This window comes from Hemitrygon akajei, chromosome 8 (assembly GCF_048418815.1).
Source record: "Hemitrygon akajei chromosome 8, sHemAka1.3, whole genome shotgun sequence".
Taxonomy (NCBI): Eukaryota; Metazoa; Chordata; class Chondrichthyes; order Myliobatiformes; family Dasyatidae; genus Hemitrygon; species Hemitrygon akajei.
In genome coordinates, this window is record NC_133131.1 from 150,182,174 (window position 1) to 150,195,451 (window position 13,278).

The window sequence follows — 13,278 nt, forward strand, 5'->3', positions numbered from 1 at the left end:
CTCCTTCTAAATCTTCATTTGTTATTTGTACACTTTCACTCTTTACGCAGTAGTCTGCAGTTTTGGGTTAAATTTTGATTTCTTGTTAATATCTGGTTTTACAAAATGTCTGTGTGATGGTTTCTATCTTTCTGCACTTTTGTGTCACCCACAGATTTGACAAGTTTACCACTGGTTTTGACATCACTTTACCTATGACAATTAGAAGCAACAGGAATCAAAGTGCTGATCTCTGCAGGTCTCCATTCACACCACCGTTCTCAGCTACTTCTGTAACTAAAGCCCCTGGTGAACAATTTCCATGTCAATTACCCAGTCAGGAGTGTCCATTACAAAATGTTATCCAGAACCAGCACAAGCTGGATCAAACACAGTACAGTACTGTATAAGGACCAGATAGAGCACAAAGCAGAAACTACTGAAAAGCTACAGAGACTTGCACTGACAATGAATCATCCTCTCACACCAGATGTATGATAACTACCACTACAAAATACAAAATAAGTGTGTCAAAGGTTACAGGAGAAGGCAGGAGACTTGGGTTGAGAGGGTGGAGCAAAGTCAAGATAGCACTAAACAGCGACTAATTTGCTTGCGTTTTCAGAAACAACTCTATTTCTACAAGGGGTGATTGATAAGTTCGTGGCCTAAGGTAGAAGGAGATGAGTTATTAACTTCAAACTTTCTGCATTTTTACTCAAAGAGTTGTACTGCACGTGCATGTAACGAGGGCTGTATAACTCATCTCCTTCTACCTTAGGCCACGAACTTATCACCCCGGCTGTGGACCACTTCTACAAAGAAGGGATCCATAAGCTCCATGACCGCTGGACTAAGTGTGTAAATGTAGGAGGGAACTATGTTGAAAAAAAAACGTGCTAGGATTTCTAAAATTGACTCCTTCTACCTTAGGCCACGAACTTATCACCCCGGCTGTGGACCACTTCTACAAAGAAGGGATCCATAAGCTCCATGACCGCTGGACTAAGTGTGTAAATGTAGGAGGGAACTATGTTGAAAAAAAAACGTGCTAGGATTTCTAAAATTGACTCCTTCTACCTTAGGCCACGAACTTATCATTCATCCCTCGTATCTTTGATTTTTCTTTTTTTCCTTTGCAAGGTTCTTTTGAAGACCCTGACCTGGAGTTATACTCTGATTTAGGTTCTTTGCCGGAATGGGACCTGCACTATTTTGAAATCCCAAGGACACGGCCTGGAAGACAAGCGTGCCTTCAGGGAGATGGATTTTCATGGCTCTGGAGATGGGCTGATTCAAGGCCGGTGTCCCTGACTGAGACATCGCAGTGTGGCACGTGGCCAAATGGTTAAGGCTTTGGGCTAGCAATCTGAAGGTCCTTAGTTCAAACCTCAGCTGAGGCAGCGTGTGTGTCCTAGAGCAAGGCACTTAACCACACACTGCTCCTGCACGTTTATAGCCCAGTGGCAGTGGTTGGTGCAGCATAAAGAGAAAAAAAAGAACATGGAACATTGGGAGCTGCTGGCTGTGTGTCCGGAGACCTGAGCCTTTCCGAGGCCGATTCACTGGGCGCAGAACTCGGAAAAAGCGATGCAACAGACTTTTAACTTTGTAATCAGTGAGTCATTTGTTATGTCTCCCCTCTCATGGTGAAACGGGAACACCTCTTTCTCCCTTATTAGGAGGCTGTGGTATGTCAAATTACTGGGTGAACGAGTAGTCTACGTCTTTATTAATGCTTGCTGCATGCATCGGTGCTCGGTGGAGGGCACTGATGCTTTTTTTGCTGGTGGGGCTGTTGCTTTGCTGCTGCTTGAGCGTGGGAGGGGGGAGCTGGGGTACGCTTTGGTGTTCTAACTTTTAACCGTCATTCATTCTTGAGGCGCTCCTCTGTTTTCGTGGATGTTTCCGAAGAAAAAGAATTTCAGGATGTATATTGTATACATTCCTCTGACATTAAATGTACTTAATGAAATTATTGAACCTTATTATTAATGAAATGCCAGAGCAGACTTAATAGGCTGAATGGCTTAATTCTGCTCTTAAGTCTTATGGTCTTATGGTATGACATTAGTGGTTAGCCAGACAGATTCAGGTAGTGTTGAGCAAGATATGTATAAGCTATTTAATCTGCCCAGGCAACAGCAATCAGCTCATTGAACTTTCTGTTGAATTTAACTTCTTTAATGTCAATATGCTTCAAACTTTACCCGATTACTTCCAGTAAGATGGCGCTATTAAATGGCAACTCTGGGTGCTGCTCTGATGGAAATTCATCAAATATTCCCATTTAGGATCACAACTGCTGAAATCTGTCATGTTTTGTAACTCCATAAACAAGAAACTAATTGAAAGAAAAACACAGAGAGTCCAGAATGCATGTCTTAGTTTCATTTTTACTTCAAGCGAGTCCCACACTTATGGCACGGCGGTGTGACGATGCATGCCACTTATATACTTTTACATTTAACATGTAATAAATTACTTAAGTGAACAAGCACAGTTAATCAAAAATATATTTATAACATTATTCAAATATTACAGATATTTTAAATACACAGCAAAATCCACAGTCATTGTTATGGATATTCCAGAATCATAATCAGGTTTAATATCACCAGGATATGTCATGAAATTTGTTAACTTTGCCACAGCAGTACAATGCAAAACATGATAATATTAGAAAAAAACTGAATTATAGTACGTATATATATCAAAAGAGTTAAATTAAATAAGTAGTGCAAAAACAGAAATAAAAAAGAAGTGAGGTAGTGTTCATGATTTCAATGTCCATTCAGATGTTGGATGGCAGAGAGAAAGAAGCTGTTCCTGAATCACTGAGTGTGTGACTTCAGGCTTCTGTACCTCCCTCTTGATGGCAACAGTGAGAAGAGGGCATGTCCTGGGTGGTGCGGGTTCTTAACGATGGACACTGCCTTTTTGAGGTACCGCTCTTTGTAGGTGTCTTGGATACTATGGAGGCTAGAACCCATGGTGGAGCTGACTGATTTTACAACTCTCTGCAGCTTACCTTGATCCTGTGCAAAGCACACCCCCCCCCCCGCCCCCATACCAGCCGGTGATGCAGCCAGTTAGAATGCTCTCCACAGTACATCTGTAGAAATTTTCAAATTTTTAGAAAATATTCCAAAATGGTATTTGAGCTCTGCAAAGCCACACAGTCATGGGTGTTGAGAGAGTAGAGCAGTGGGATAAGCACACACCCCTGTGTTGTGCTAGCGTTGATCAGGAAGGAGGAAATATTATTACCAATCCACACAGCTTGTGGTCATCTAGTTAGGCAGTCGAGGATCCAGATTGTAGAGGAAGGTACAGAGGCCCAGCTTCTGTAGCTTTCTGATCAGGACTGTAGGAATGATGCTGTTAAACACTGAGCTATAGTAAACTAACAGCATCCTGACATAGGTATTTGTATTGTCCAGGTGATCAAAAGCTGCATGGAGAGCCAATGAGATTGGGTCAGCCGTAGATCTATTGAGATGATAGGCAAATCGTAGTGGGTCCAGGTCCTTGCTGAGGCAGGAGTCGATTCTAGCCATGACTAACCTTTCAAAGCACTTCATCACTGTAGATGTGAGTACTACTGGATGATTGGCATTAAGGCAGCTCACACTACTCTTCTTGGTACTGGTATAATTGTTGCTATTTTGATGCAGGTAGTAACTGTTCCTTCAAAAGCAGTATCATTTTGTTTAAAGATTAACAAATTTTAAAGAATCTATCAATACTCGAAATCAATGAACCTCAGACAGCAAACTTGGGTCGTGAGTGCAATTCCCCTTTAAAAAAACGGAAGCAGGAATGCCACACCATTCTACTGATATGATTAAAACTCACAGACCTTAAACTTCCACTCCTGATGACCTTACTGGTGAATGTACAGTTTCTGGAAAATAAAATTGAAAGCCTTAGAGCAAGATTGCTGTACCAGAGGGACATCAGGAACTGCTGTGCACTCTGCTTTATGGAAACATGGCTCAGCTCCACTATTTAAAATGCAGTGCTGCAGACCAATAATTTCTCTGCAAAGAAAGGACAGCTCAGTCTTTTAAAGGTAGAGGAGATGGAATATTCTTAATGATCAACTCATCATGGTGCACAAATGTGGCAGTTCTGTCTCTGTCCTGCTCACCCAACCTGGAACATTTACACTGGGTCAAATGTTGTCCATTTTATCTGTCGAGCGAGTCTTCCCGCATCATGCTGGTAGCTGTGTACATTCCACCCCAGGCCAACAAAAGGCAGGCACTGGAGGAGCTAAGCAATGTAATCAGCAGTCATGAACTGTACACCCTGATATTTTTCCTATCATTGCAAGGGATTTCAATAAGAAAACATGAAGAATTCTCTGAACAACCACCACCAACGTATCACTTGTGGAACCAGAGGAGCCAACACACTTGACCACAGTCTTAGCATGCCATCCCATGCCCACATTCTGGAAAGTTCAAACACATGGCTGTACTTCTAATCCCAGCATATAGGCAAAGACTAAAGATGGCAGCACCAGTGGTAAGGACCAAAGAGGTCAAGCGAAGTGGAAAAGTGCTTACAGGACTGCTTTGAGTCAGTGGACTAGATAATAATCAGGGATTCATCTTTGAGTCTGAATGAATATGCCACAGTTGTCACAGACTTCATCAAGAAATTTGTGAATGAGTTTCTGCCTCCAAGAACATACCGGACATACCCTAATCAAAAGCCATGAATGAAGCAGGAAAGTCATGGTCTGCTGAGGGCTAGTTCTGTGGCAGCTAAGACTGGAGATCCAGAACTATACAAGAAGTCCAGGTATGACCAACGGAAGGATATTTTAAGGATGTAAAAACAATTCCAATTAAGGTTAGAGACAGAATCAGATGCACATCATCTCAGATAGGGTTTACAGGCCGTTACTTCCAACAAAATGAAACCTAGCATCATGAATGGTTGTGAAGCTTCACTTCCAGAATGGCTCAACACCATTTATGCACATTTTGAAAGGGAGAATAACACCACACCTGTGCAATTCCCTGCAGTATCTGGTGAAACTATAATCTCTGTCTTGGAGGCCAGTGTCAGATCATCTTTCAAGAGGGTGAACCCTCATAAGGTGTCATGCCCTAATGGTGTACCTGGTAGGGCACTGAAAACCTGTGCCAACCAACTGGCAGGAGAATCATACCAGTGCCCAAGAAGATCAAGGTGAGATGCCTTAATGACTATCATCCAATGGCATTCACATCTACTGTGATGAAAATGAACCCATGAACACTACCTCAGTACTTTTTCCTTTCCTTTTGCACTATTTATTTAATTTTTGTATGTATATATACATGTGTGTGTGCATGTGTGAGCCTGTATATATTTGTTATAATTTATAGTTTTTATTAAGTATTGCAATGTACTGCTGCCGTGAAACAACAAATTTCATGAAATATGCCAGTGATATTAAACCTGATTCTGATTCTGATTTAGTTCCAACTCTATTCATCTATGATCGCCTATCCAATTCCCAAGAACAGGAAAAAGAAACACAAGCCATAAATGATCTCTGAATAAAGGAACTTAAAATTCACCTTGGGAAACCCAAATTGACTGAGGTTCTGCTGAGCTACAGTCTCTGGGAGACACATTTCCCGGTACACACTCAGCTTCGGGATCTAATTGTTGGTGGTCTGACACGGGATCTCATGCTGCTTTACTAGACTGTTTAGAGAGAGTTACCTTATCCAAAGGCAGACCTTTCATCGCTAAGCACGTACTTTCTCAAGACTAATTCTGATGGATTCTTAGTGATTCCTGCTCTCTTTAGTACAACCCCGGATAAATGGATGTACTAGTGAGGCCTCACTCAGAGTATTGCGAGCAGTTTTAGGCCCCTTATCTTAAAAAGGATGTGCTGAAACTGGAGAAGGTTCAAAGGAGGCTCACAAAAATGATTCCAGGATTGAATGGCATCACTTAAAAAGCATTTGATTGCTCTTGGGCTGTATTCGCCAGAATTCAGAAGAATGCGGGTTGACCTCATTGAAACCTATTAAATGGTGAAAGGCCTTGATAGAGTGGATGTGGAGAGGATGTCTCCTATGGTGGGAGAGTCTAAGATCAGAGGACACAGTCTCAGAATAGAGGGGCGTCCTTTTAGAATGGAGATGAGTAGGAAATTTGTTAGCCAGAGAGTAGTGAACCTGCAGAATTCTTTGCCACAGGCAGCCGTGGAGGTTAGTTCTTTATGTATATTTAAGGCAGAGGTTGATAGATTCTTGATTGGTATGGGGAGAAGGCAGGAGATTGAGGCTGAAAGGAAAATTGGATGAACCATGATGAAATGGAAGAGCAGACTCAATGGGCCAAAAGGCCTAATTCTGCTCCTATATCTATGTCTTATGGTATACCTACCATTGGCCTGACCCAAGTGGAAAACTCTACACTTACTTGTATTAAGCATCTTCAGTCAAGTATCAACTACTTTCTCATTACATCTAATTCTGGACCATCTAATCCTCTCCGACAGCTTGGACACCATATGTCTTTTTGAATTATCCGTAGATCTATGTATTTTCCCCACTCCAACCTATTGTTGTTAATTCATCAATAACAATGAAGAAATCAACAACTCCTATCTCAATTGTTCAAGCTCTCTTTAGGTGATTGGGCTTTCTGCAAAATCACTGCCAGAAACCTGGGACTTGGTTCCATTTACAAATATGAAGAGTCAGATAGATTTACCTCTGCAAGACAGCAGAAGGAAAAGAAAGTATTCCATTTATGGTGAAGATTTATGATTTTGCTATAACTCATATCAATGTAACAGCTTTAATGTAATGACATTTCCCATAGATTTCATGGGATAATTATGAATTCAAAATATATCATGAAGCTACACAAAGAAATTATAGTTTAGGCAATCAAGTCAGATAGAGACAGACAGACAGACAGACAGATTTTTTTGAGTCATAGAATCAAAGAGAGATACATCATAGCCCTTCGGCTTACTTCGTCTGCCAACCATCAAATACATATTTACACAAATATTACATTAGGCTCTATCTTTTATTCTTCCCACATTCCCATCAGCTCTCACTGCAGTCTATGACTCAGCTTCATGCTAGAGGTATTTAAACGACCAACACTCATGTCTTTGTGGGAGGAAACTGGAGCACTTGGTTCAAATCCGTGTGGTCACAGGTTTCCTGCAGTTATGTTGAGGAAAAGATATTAAAAGAGGAGGACAGGTTTACGGAGATGAGTCTGCCAGTTAAGGCCTGGGCAATTGGAGGACAGCAGCACAAAGATGGTGAATTACAGCTGGGGTTGTGATAATGGACAAGATTGGAGTCTTGCGGAGCTTTCATAGGACCGTAGGCATGAGAAAAAGATACATGTATAGATGTGAATTGTGAGATCATGGGGTTCTGAAATCAATAGTGAGAATACCTATTGGTAGAAATGAAACAAGATCAGCAAGCACACCAGTAAAGAATGAACAGGCCATAATAACAATGGCTGAGTGTAGTTTTCAGATTAATATTTTATATTACTTACTTACTTAAGCCCATCACCCCTACGGAGCATCAGCTGCCAACAGCAGCTCACCAGCGTCCTCTGTCTTTCAAGTTGTATCCTTCTCTTCCAGGGATGGCATCTTTGGAGCTTCAGTTGGTGTTTCTCTAGCTCTGGGATTTTATGGGATGGGGTTGCTAGCCTCATTCCCCACCCTTCTCCCTTCACAGCCAGACTTGGGACCATCTATGGCAGGGTTAAATTTTATACATTTTCTCATTTCCTTATGACACAAAATATTGCAATTCCATCTTTCGAGATCACATCACAGATACTTCCATGTTCACTCTCCTAATAATTTCTCTAAAATGTACTCTATCCTCCTTTCTACCCGGAGGTCATTTCCAGTAGCCAATTAGCCGACCAACCAGCACATCTTTGGGATGTAGGTAAAGTAAGAGCACCCCCCCCCCCAAAAAACCCACACTGTACAAGCAGAAGTGCAAACTCCACTGCAGGTTAACCGTGAACATGGATTACTGAAGCAGTGACCCAGGTACTACCCCCAGGTGCATTGACACATGAAAGATTACTGCACAAACTAAGAGTGCACAAAGTTAAATGTTATTTGTTAGCATGAGCTGAAGTGCAGCCAAGCAAGAGAAAATTATCTTGATAATGGGTTGCTTTCACACTGGGGGTAGAACATGAACCTTTTCTGGGGTTTCAGCTATTTATAACTTTTAAAGATAAATATTACCTTCTTTTGTCACACATGCACCAAAACATCAAAACACGCATTGAAATGCGCCGCTTGCATCAATGACCAACACAATCCAGATACAGTGTGTGTTGGGGGCAGCCTGCAGGTCTCACCAGGCTTCCAGCGCCAACATAGCGTGCCCACCACTTAATAACCCTAACTCATATATCTGGAATGTAGGAGGAAAACCACATTGTGGTGATGGGGAGAATGTACAAAGTCCTTTGAGGGAACGTCAGCAACTGAATCCTAGTTACTAGCACTGTGCAGCATTACGCTAACCACTACGCTACTGTGTCGCCCTCTGACTTGGAGGTAGGATTAGCAAACCACGCTCAACTGAAATGAATATTCCAGGTCTATAACTCTCAATTAATTTTTATATCATAATCCTATTGGGGATTAAGAAAGTTGGAACCATTAGTGGGCTCCTAAATGAAGTCAGCCTCAATCATTATATTTTTCCCACTTGGAGAAATGTTGTAAAATATCAGCATTTCTTAAAGTTTTATTTCTTATTTCTAGAAATAACACACTTCTTCTTCAGCACTGCTTGTGTTACTCTTAATCTTTATTGTATTTTTTTTTACTTAAGGAGTCATTTAAACTCAACAGGTCCATTCCCCTTTTGTCCAGCAATCCACTCTACTCAGATGCCCATCAGCTCCCCTTCAATTCTTTGGGCACTTACCAAGACTGAGGGGTGATTGCCAATGGCCTGCACATCTTTGGGATGTAATAAGAAAGCACAGCACTCAGTAGAAAACAGTGTGGTCATTGGGTAGAACAGGCAACCTCCACACAGACAGTGCCTAGGGTTATGATTGTGCCTGGGTTGCTGAAGCTGTGAAGCAGCAGTAGTAATTGCTGAGTCATCGTAACGGCGCAATGATACCGGTTGATAACACCCTGTAATGCTCACTACCTTCCCAGATCACTGGAGGAGTCCATCAAGACTTATTGCATCATCAAGTAATCAATAAACCATGAACACAAGTTCACCAAAGTAAATGCAGATATGTTAGTGGTTGGCTGGGACATGTTAATTTAATCTAGTTATAACATACAAGTTCAGTTGGCTGATGAATGTTAAATGCAACTTTAAAGTCATTGCAAATACTACTTATTCCTTTATTCTTACATAAAAAATCTTTCTGAGCAGAGTTTCCTCATGGGTGTTAAGCAGGGATGTTAAATTAACCAGGCAACATAAGGCAAGTGAAGGACTACTACCTTGTATGAGCCAGTAGCAGAGCATACCAGTTTTATTTAAAAGTGTGTTACATTAATGAGAAGCCTTTTTCCTTTTTTCTCCCCCCCCACCCCCTTTAGACATGTGAAAGCTGTAACTTTGATACCGTCTCCAGCCACAAGCCAGCATGAATTTCATTGGATATTTTGCTCTCTTGCCAGCCACCAGGGTCAATGTGCTTACTACCAACGGTCTGGATTATTTTGATTTTGCTGCGCTTTGAGCTACAGAATGAAATGTAATACACAACAATTCACATTCTGCAATCCAATATCGCAGCACTTCTGATGTTGCAAGTGCTCTCATTCAAAGTGTTATATTAATGTTAATGTATATTAAAGCACAGTTGGAAAAGCATTTCAAAATTCTAATGCTGATCACTTTACATTCTCCCAAAATGTTAGCTCATTCTGAGAACTACTGCTATTTTATTTAATTCCAACAATTTCCTGATGATAAATGATAGGTTAACTGATCTAACATTCCTCAATTTGTCTCTCAATCCTTTTTTTCAATACAAGTATTATACTTTTTTTTCCAAATCTACAGGAGCTCTCCAGAATGCTATTATTTTGAGGATGTTTCAGTGCCTGCTATCACGAAGGCCAATCCAAAATAGTTACTTACAACCTCTGTCGTTTCCCCATTTCTCATTATTAATACCGCAGTCTTATGCTCTAAGAGACTGGTACTTCCTTTAATTTCTACCTTCCTTTTTACAGACCTACAGATTTTTTTACTGTCTGTTTTAATATTATTTACTAGTTCACTTCCATGCCATATCTTCTCCCTCTTTAGAAGAACTGTAGTTGTTCATTGTTGGTTTCTTCAAATTTCCCAATCTCTAACCTTGTGATTAATTAATGTATGCCATTAATTTCAAGTTGATACCATCCTTAACCTACGGTCTTATAGGTTAAAGGAAAAGGCAGGAGAACGTGGTCAAGAGGGGAATGGATCAGCCACGATGAAATGGCAGAGAGCAAAGCAGACTTGAGCTGACTGACTCCGATGCCTTATGTCAGGGGTGTCAAACTCATTTTAGGTCACGGGCCGGATTGAGCAAAATGCAGCTTCATGCGGGCCGGATCAGTCGGATGCGTGCGAACGCAGCTTTCGTTGCCTCCGTTTTTTCAGCCTGCTCTCATGTGTCTCAGTCTCTGCTATAACTACAAAGTGTTTCACTTTACAAATTCCGTTTCTTATGAAGAAGACTGCCGAGCAAGACTGCCGAATAAACACTAAAAACCCTGAAAACCTGGTACCTGAATAAACTCAGCATTAGCCATATCATATGCCATAGGCGCTTCGATTACTGGGGCCAGCTTTAATAGTAATTAGATATTATCTCGCGGGCCAAAGATAATTCCACCGCGGGCCGGATTTGGCCTCCGGGCCTTGAGTTTGACATATATGCCTTATGGCCTTAACCTCCTTTGCACATCCTTTGCAAAAGCTTTTCTTTATTAATGGAATCAAACTTTGCTGAAATTGAAATGTCTACCACTGCTGATCTACCACTTTGCTAACTCTCTCACATTGCCTTTATTTAAATTTAGAATACAAACTTCAGACCAAAGTTTCTCTTGGATTTGAAATTCTATCATTCGATGATCACTCGTCCCTCGGGGGTCCTTTACCATGTGATCATGAATTAATCAGATCTCATTACACAATATCGTATCTGAAAAGCCTCCCCAGGATTGATTCCTCAACACATTTCTCCAAAATAGAAATCACATACTCGCTCTATGAAGTCTATAAATTCACTTTTAAAGTTGCCCTTGCCAATTTGAGTTGTCTAATCAATATGATTTGGCAACATTGGCAGCTTCATGCAATGTATTATTAGAGTCATGCCTTGAGGAGTCACAGAGTCAAAAAACTGTACAGTACTAAAAGCTCCCCATATCCATGCCAAATTTTTTGCCCATTTACACTAATCCTTTTTATCTGCACTAGATTGCTATCCTGCTGTGCCTCGCCTATTTAAGTGCCTATCTAAGTGACTTTTCTCTGATTCCACCACCTCCTCTAGCTGAAAGTTTTAGATATTATCCAATTTCTGTTCAAAACGAAAACTTTCACCAAAACCTCTTTCCCCTCACCTTAAACATGCGTGTTCTTGACTTTGCTACCACTAACATGAGAAAAGGCTCTGATGATTTAAATAATCTATGCCTCATAGCCCCTCTTTCTGTCCAAGGAAAGTAAAAACCCAGCCACGATAGGAGGCCAAATGCAAGGGAATTTACAGTAAATGGCAGGAAACTTAGAAGCATTGAACTAGAGAGAAATTTTGGGGTCCAAGTCCATAATGGTGGTGGCATCCGTCAGTCTCGAGAGACCATGGATCTGCGCCTGGAGTTTCCAGGGCGCAGGCCTGGGCAGGGTTGTATGGGAGACCAGCAGTTGCCCAAGCTGCAGGCCTTCCCCTCTCCACGCCACCGATGTTGTCCAAGGGAAGGGCACTAGGCAGCTTGGCACCAGTGACATCGCAGAGCAATGTGTTGTTAAGTGCCTTGCTCAAGGACACAAACACGCTGCCTCAGCTGAGGCTCGAACCAGTGACCTTCAGGTTACTAGTCTGATGCCTTGCCCACTAGGCCACGCGTCAACAACAAGTCCATAATACCCCTAAAGTAATAACGCAAGTGGATAGGGTAGTAAAGATGACATGCGACATGCTTGCCTTTATTGGTTGTGGCATTGAATTTAAAAACTGAGATGTCACATTTATAGCTTTACCTTGACCCACCACAATGCACTGCTGTAGTAAATGTGTGCTGTATGAACGGTGTGCAGGACAAGTTTTCCATGCATCTCAGTACAAGTGACAATAGTAAACCAATTTACTATTGTAAACCAACTTAAGACCCTAAAGAAGGGTCTCGGCCTGAAACGTTGACTATTTACTCTTTTCCATGGATGATGCCTGACTTGCTGAGTTCCTTCAGCATTTTGTGCGTGTTGCTTTGGACTTCCAGCATCTGCAGCTTTCCTCATGTTTGTGGTCTTCTAATCCAAACAATATCCTATGATTCTCCTTCACACTCTCTTCAGTGCAATCACATCCTTCATAGTGCTGCAAGCAGAATGAAACACAACACTCCAAGTGCACTCTAAGCAGTATTTTGTAAAGTTGCAACATAATATCTTAATTTTAATATCCTATCCCCTGACTTATGAAGGCATGCCAGATGCCTTCTTCACACACTACCTACCTGAGTTGCCATCTTCAGCGAAATATGGCCCTGAACTCCAAGATCCCTCTGTTTCTTACAGAGGCACTGCCATTTACTGTGCAAGACTTATCAATATGTGACTTTCGAAAATGCATCACCTCGCACCTCTTGGGATTGAATTCCTTCTACCACAGCTTCACCCAACTTTTCATTTGATCCTTATCTTGCTGTACCCTGAGACAAACTTCTTAGCTTCCCACAACTCCACTGACGTGGGTGTGGCAACGACAAAAAAAGTGATCCTAAATCAAGAAACAAGACAATTGCTACCTGCCTGTGACTGTATAGACTTGTGTGACACAGCCACAGCTCCAGTGAGTTGTATTTATTATTTTGATCATTTATTAACAATTAGCAAACATAAAATTAATTGAGCTCTATCTTAGCGGTCAGCAAAGATATGACCTCCACCGGCCCCAAGACACAAACTGCCATGAAATAAGGAAGAATAAGTAACTTATTCCCTTTGCTTTTACCAAGCCCCCACTAATGTGTTTCGTTACCATAATAAACACAATAAACATGCAACAGAG